Source organism: Pundamilia nyererei, unplaced genomic scaffold, assembly GCF_000239375.1.
Source record: "Pundamilia nyererei isolate P.nyererei 1_Seehausen unplaced genomic scaffold, PunNye1.0 scaffold01980, whole genome shotgun sequence".
In the NCBI taxonomy this organism is placed as follows: domain Eukaryota; kingdom Metazoa; phylum Chordata; class Actinopteri; order Cichliformes; family Cichlidae; genus Pundamilia; species Pundamilia nyererei.
The window spans coordinates 934-7,506 of NW_005189381.1; the positions used below are offsets into that span (position 1 = coordinate 934).

Here is a 6,573-nt window from a genome sequence, read left to right on the forward strand (position 1 = left end):
TTAATGTTTTGTATCTTGTTCTATTTAATCTCAACAAGCCCCTAAAAACAGTCAGTGATCACTGTCGGCCACTGTTCATTTTAAAGCTCAGTTTTTTTTAAATGGAAATCATTGGGAACCCTCCCGTTAACATTTATCAAATGGGAAAAAGTGATAGCAGAGCTGAACATTTAGATTTTTCAGAAATCTCTCAGTCAGAACATCTATGTTTAGATGGAAACTAGTGAGCTAGCTTCCTGCTAACTTCTAACTCTGTTAAATGTAATAAATCCTGTTTTCATGGATGCCTGGATGTTAAACTTAATCGTTACACCTGGTAAAGCAGCAACGCTGATGATTTTATTAAAGATGAAAGACTTTAGACAGTTTTTAACTCTCAGTGATGCTGCAGTGTTCGTTTGACTTTGGGCCCAGTCACGGCTAATGACGTCAGACTTAAAGACCAGATAACAGGAGTTCTTGCAGTGATTTAATGGCACACAGCAAACCAAACGCAAAGCCAATGTAAAACAAAAGTGACACAAACATAGACCAAGATGCACTTGGCCAAATCTGAAAGAGGTTATCTTTCACTCTTTTCCCTAGTATAGTAGCTGCTCCAAGACAGTAAGTTTAGCAAGTAACTAAACTAAACTGTGACTGGTGAGCATGTCATGGAGTGGGTGGGAGGTATTGTCCAACATCGTCCTCATCTTGGACAACATCCGCCTCTCCCACACCACCTTAAGAGGGTGCAGCTCCATCCCCACAACATTACTGGCCTTACGGATCAGTTTATTAAGCCTGTTGTCATCTCTGACCCTCAAACCTACTCAACAGTATGGAGGAAAACACCGGCCACAACATACAATGATATCATTGAACTAACGTTTAAATGTACAATTTGAAAATAAAGTACAAATACCTGAAAATTCAGCTCAAATACTGTAATGGAGTATTTGTATTTTGTTACTTCCCACCTCTGGCCACAATCGTGCCACAATGTTTAAAAGAAACATTTGATCACTTCTGTTGCCAGCAGGGAAAATTTAGAATGGTTATTGAATTTGTGTTTAGGTAGCTCCATGCCCTCCTGGGTTTTAAAGGCACCTCAGAACACACATGCATCAACACTACAATGAGCGGGTGGAGGGAGGTTTGGAGTCTTCTCTCACCCCCGTTCTCTGAGACCTGCTGGAGCGGGGGGGCTAGGAGGAGGAGTTGGCCGTCCGACTGCGGTCTGGAGTGTGGGGCCTTCCTGCTGCTGCGGAGTCGGGGCGGTCTGCCTCCCCCCACCGCAGGGAAAAGGGAAACACCACCTGGGTCTGGGTGCAGTTTCCCCCTCCAGGGGCGGGGGCACCTAGACCCGGTTTGTAGAGTACGCTTGGGGAGTGTGATCGTGTGTACAGCGTCTCTTTATGTCTGTCTCCACGTTGGTTGAGTGTGGAGTAAGTGCATATGAGAGCATGAGGGTGGGAATGGATGTTTGTGTCTGTGTGTGCCTGTATGTCTGTGTCTATATGTCAGGTTGGGTGTCAGGCGCCACCTCTCTGGGGACATCTCAGGCCCTCCAAGGTTTGGAGGCCTATCTCCCCCCACCACCACTTCCCCTGCCAGTGGCGGACTCCCTCAGACATCGGTGCGTTGGTGGTTCTTTGTGTCCGGGGATGGGCGTCCAGGTACACACCGGCTCACTCCTTGGCGGCCGCTTATCGGGGCCTGGAGCCTGGGGCTCGCTCGGGCCACTTCGGAGGTGGGGTGCCCCCGGCCTCTCGGCCTGGGGCTCGGTCACTCAGGCACGGCTGGCTGCCGGCGGAGCTCACGGGCGCGTCACTGCAACCCCCCCTGGCTTCTGCTCCGCGGCTGCTGAGTGAGCCCTCATCTGGGACTCTCCTCAGCTCTTTCTGGGACAGTGGCGCAGCTGCCCCTCTGTTGGTCTTCCATGGTCTCTTGTGTTCTGGGGGCCTCTGGATGTCTGGAGTTTTGATCTCCTCCATACCTGCTTCATACCCTGGAGGACGGGCTGTGGCCCCCCCACACCCTCTAGCAGATCATTACATGAAGGAACCTTTAAAAACAAGCGTCCATGCTCACAGGTGTACACACGGGTGATCACACCCACAAACTACACCCTTTTTGGCTCCTACCTCAAAGCACACTGTGTTCTGTTGATCTTATGTGCTGCACAATAATGTTTAATATTTAGTATTTACTGTCATATTCACATATATCATTGTGATGTTGTTTATTCTATTACTCTTGTTCTCTTCTGCTTGCTTTCTTTTTTCTTTCTCAGCAGGTGATCCAGGTGATTGATATATGCATTTTCTTTTCTGCCCGTTCTGTTGGTTTTTGTCTTTTGCCCTTCTCCCCCGTCCCTCTTCTCAGCTGTTTCTCTTTCCCTCTTTCTTTCTCCCCTTCTTTCCCCCAGTCAAGTCTGTCCCGTATTCAGTAAGTGAAAATAAAATAAACAATAAAAGGTGAATCAAATGGACCATTACGGAAAGGCTGGGATGGTCAGTTTGGTAAAGTAAATCCGTTGGGCATCTTTCTTTGCCTTTAGACAACAATTCTGATGCAAAAGAGCCAAACGGGACAGGCAAAAAAAGAAAGAAAAAAAAGGATTTGTGTTTACTGAGTCGTTATTATAGGGCCATTATTAAATGTCTTTAAGCTGTCCTTTGCTGGTGGGCACTTTTAAAGGAACTTTCTCCATTATCTTTTTACATTTATCACCTTACTAACTGTTAAATCCTAAATATTTGTTTGTATTTATTTATTTTTTATTATTTTTCTTTTGTATTTCCCCCATTTTTATTTCCCCAGACCTATTTATTTCATCTTAATCTTCATCTCATTCCATCAGGAGTGAAATTCCTTGTTTGTGTGCACAAAGTGGCCAAATAAAGAAGATTCCGATGCTGATCTTGATCCATTTGTTTTCTTCTTTTTTATACAAACCACCACATGATCATTTTACAGTCACTAAATAAAATAAAACTGACTTAAGTTTAATTTTGTTTTTGACGCACATTCTGAGGAGGATTAGCAGCAATCTTCCACTCCAGCTTGTTCATCAAACATAAACCCAGACAAAGTTTTCATTTAATTTAATTTAAAAGTCGGATTCTTACCCTTGCTCAGCATAGTTAAAAACCTGTATCATTTGTTTGAAGGGTCACAGTCTTTCCTCACTGTGTCCATCATGTCTTCCTGTTTCTCCGTACGATGCACACAGGTCTTCACCTACACTCATCCCGAGGCTCTATGAACTGGAAAGAGGGAGGGCAATACCTCAGGCAGATCATCAGACAGCACGAGTGCCAATTAAAGGCTCCACTTTAGCGTGAGGGGTTCACTTTAGAGTGGTTCATAGTCAAAGTAGCTATTCCTGTTATTTGAATCTACCTTCATACTTCTACCCCTACATCTGATTTTGGAATCACAGTCTCTGCTCTCTATTCCTCACTCTGTTGTTGTTACTGCTGTCCCTCCTCCTGCAATTCTGCACAGCTAATGTTAGAAACAGCAGCCTCTTGTGACTGTGAGAGCTCGTTACCAGTTGACAGTGCAGCTCTTAACATGCCAGTTAATTCGACACATACATAAAAAGAACTATTTCTTAATATATCTCTCTTAGCTTTTCTATCTTTTTACTTTTGTTTGTTCAGTTTTATCCACTCCATCCACATAAAACTCTTCTGTAAGGTGTGTGAGTTCAAAGGAAAGCTAAGGGAAGGGGCCTGTTGCATTAGTAAATTTGATTGTGCAATCCAGTGTCAGTTCAATTACATTAAATTCAATTTTATTTATATAGCACCAAATCCTAACAGCAGTTGTCTCAAGGCGCTCAAATAGTCGGTAATGAAAATGGATGAATATGCTGCTCTCAGTGCTGGTAGGGACGGTGTGCAGCAGCCCTTTAAGCTCGCTTTCAGCCTGTCGAATTATATTGATGAAGAAAAACATAATAATATTGACCCGTCAGCCCACAAATGCATTGGCCCAGTGTGACAGATCACTGTATCAGGCCTGGGGGCTTTGGGATCTGCAGGTAGGGAGAGAGGTGGTTAAAGGCAGCAATCGCTAAGGGTTGATTACAGTTGTTGAACATCATGGTGTCTCTTGGAGGAGGAGAGTGGGCAGGCAGGGGGATCCCAGGTAAGTCCATGTTTCCAGTAAAAGTGTCAACAGGCACAATGAGGCAGTGCTGCTTTTCACATTTAGCTCCAAAAATTGGTAACAGGTACATTTCTTTAGAAAAGCCTGAAGCTCTTACATCTCACAATGCTTTGCAGGGTATCATCGATGTGCAGTGTGCACAAACCGAGAGTAAAATGAATGTCAATTTTCCATGTTAACCACCAGGGCAGAACACAGCATCGGCGTATTTTCAAAAAGTTTAAAGCACCAGTCCAGCAAATCTCTGCTTTCGTGTAATTTTCAACAAAGAGATCCAGATTTGCAACAAAATGTAAATGGTTTTATTTTTTTGCCTATGCTCCACGTCTCCACCAAATTCCAAAACTGTTCAAATTACTTTGCTGACAGACAAATGAACATGAGACATACTTTCACCAGGGCTTTACAATCATAATACTTTGTAATTCACAATTCAGGAAAATCTTTAAGTATATTTATATATATAGGTTGGTGATATTTCTATCCAGATGTGGTTTTCATCACCAAATTTTCCATGAATTCCTGAGACAAGAAAATCCTGAAAGCATTCATTAGGGACTGAACACTGCAGAACACCCGTCGAAATTGCAAGACAAATATTAATAACTTCAAACTAAGAAAATAAACCATGAATACAGATGACGTAACCCAGAGATGTTTCCTTAAACAGGGATACAGCACAGAATTGATACAGAAGCACAACGAAGAACAAAACAAAACAACATTTAAGAGAGCAAACAATTATCCATGGACAACTGAATCATAAGAGGCTAACTGCACAGGAGCAAACTTCGAGGATTTACTGTAATACTGTAAATACAGGTAGGCGATCACAGACGCAGAGCTGAGTAATGGTCAGCAGAAGAAAAGGTCACAACCTGGAAGGATGGTGGAGATTCTGAACATTTAGCTGAAAACAACAGAAGCAAAAGACAGTAAGTGCAATTATATCTGAAATAACATCGTAGGCAACACAAGTGCAACATTGACAGGCCGTTCAATATGTTTTACAAGCAGGTCTAGATTTACAGATAACATGGTGGCCACGACAAAAGAACTCATTGATGAATCCGTCAGCTTTAACAGAGGTGCTCAATTTGCTGACAAGATATTTGACTCCGCACAGACCACGCCCGCCACACACATTAACCAGGTAAAATACGTATTTAGGCTGAATGTTTTTTTCTTCAATTATTTTTTAAAAGTCAGGTCAAGGCTCCAAAAGCCCAAAGGAGATATAAGGCTGGCGGCTCACAACAGTTTTTGTTTGCTGGATCATTTTAGTTCAGCTTTCCTTTTGTTATATTTCTTTCAGTTCAAAATGTGTTAATTACATAAATAAAATGTCATTTTCTCTGTAGCACTTCATGGATTTCATACGCAACACACCTTAGTTGTTCACACAAAGCATAAAAGTAAAAAACAATATATACAGTGTTATCTTCATTTTAGATGTCAGAAAGTATTTGCGGCTCCCAGAGTTTTCTTTTGCGTGGAAACCGGCTCCAAATGGCTCTTTGGGTGTTAACGGTTGCTGACCCCTGGTTTAAACCTTTAGTGTGTTTTCAGCATCATCTTTGAGGTCCCAAAACAAGCATATCAGCCTTCAATAGTGTCTAAATTCTGTACCCGCTGTTTGTCTATCAACAGTAAGAAGAGGCCACACAGAACATCAGTACCTTAAAGTTTACAGTGAACTTATTCTGGGTGGCAAAACACTATCAAACTCTTTAATGTTTAGTTGTTTATTTAGAAAAAAAAGATTAAACACTCAATTTAAAAACTTAATTTAACAATAATTAAGATTTTTGTAATTTTCTAAAGCATTTTTTAAATTAATGCAGTAAAATGGACAGCCTGATGCTCTGAAATCAATTTACTAATAATGCATATTTTATGGCACAATTCATTATTAAATCACAAAGTGGTTGATTTAAATGTGCAAGACTCTTGGTCATCCATGTGCTGTCACAACTTACATAGAGGTCATGTCATTAAGGGCATGGTCCAGTTCCTCACTGATGGCTTTGTACTTGAGCTTTTGTGCATAAAGTTCATCTGTGGGTATAAACACAGACAAGAGACAAAAATGAAGAAAGAAAACAGACAGTTTGAACAAAGAGGCTGAAACTGATCTGCAGAAACATTCACAGTGAAATACTGAGTTATAAAAAAATGAACTAAGCAGTTCTTTCTTAAATAGAAGAGTCCAGTTAATAAGAGTAGCCTTGTTTTCTGTGTTAGTGCTGCTCACTGTCTTGGACTCTTCATCACAACTGAACGTACTGGAGACATCCTCCCATACATGCATGTATGCCTGCTAGCATCTTGCACCCTGCTGTTATGTGCTGGATTGTCTCTGGGGCATCTTTACACAGCCTGCACCTGGGGTCTTGCCTGGTGTGATAGACC

At 42.0% G+C, this 6,573-nt stretch overlaps 1 long non-coding RNA gene across 1 annotated transcript; it reads right to left on the reverse strand.

The window, feature by feature from the left end:
* Window positions 1-4,440: 4,440 nt before the first annotated feature.
* LOC102196819 (uncharacterized) lies at window positions 4,441-6,242 on the reverse strand. The gene is made up of 2 exons (XR_312571.1): window positions 6,141-6,242; window positions 4,441-5,071 (listed from the first exon to the last, which is right to left on the reverse strand). It is a non-coding gene; the product is annotated as an uncharacterized LOC102196819 (long non-coding RNA).
* Window positions 6,243-6,573: the final 331 nt, after the last annotated feature.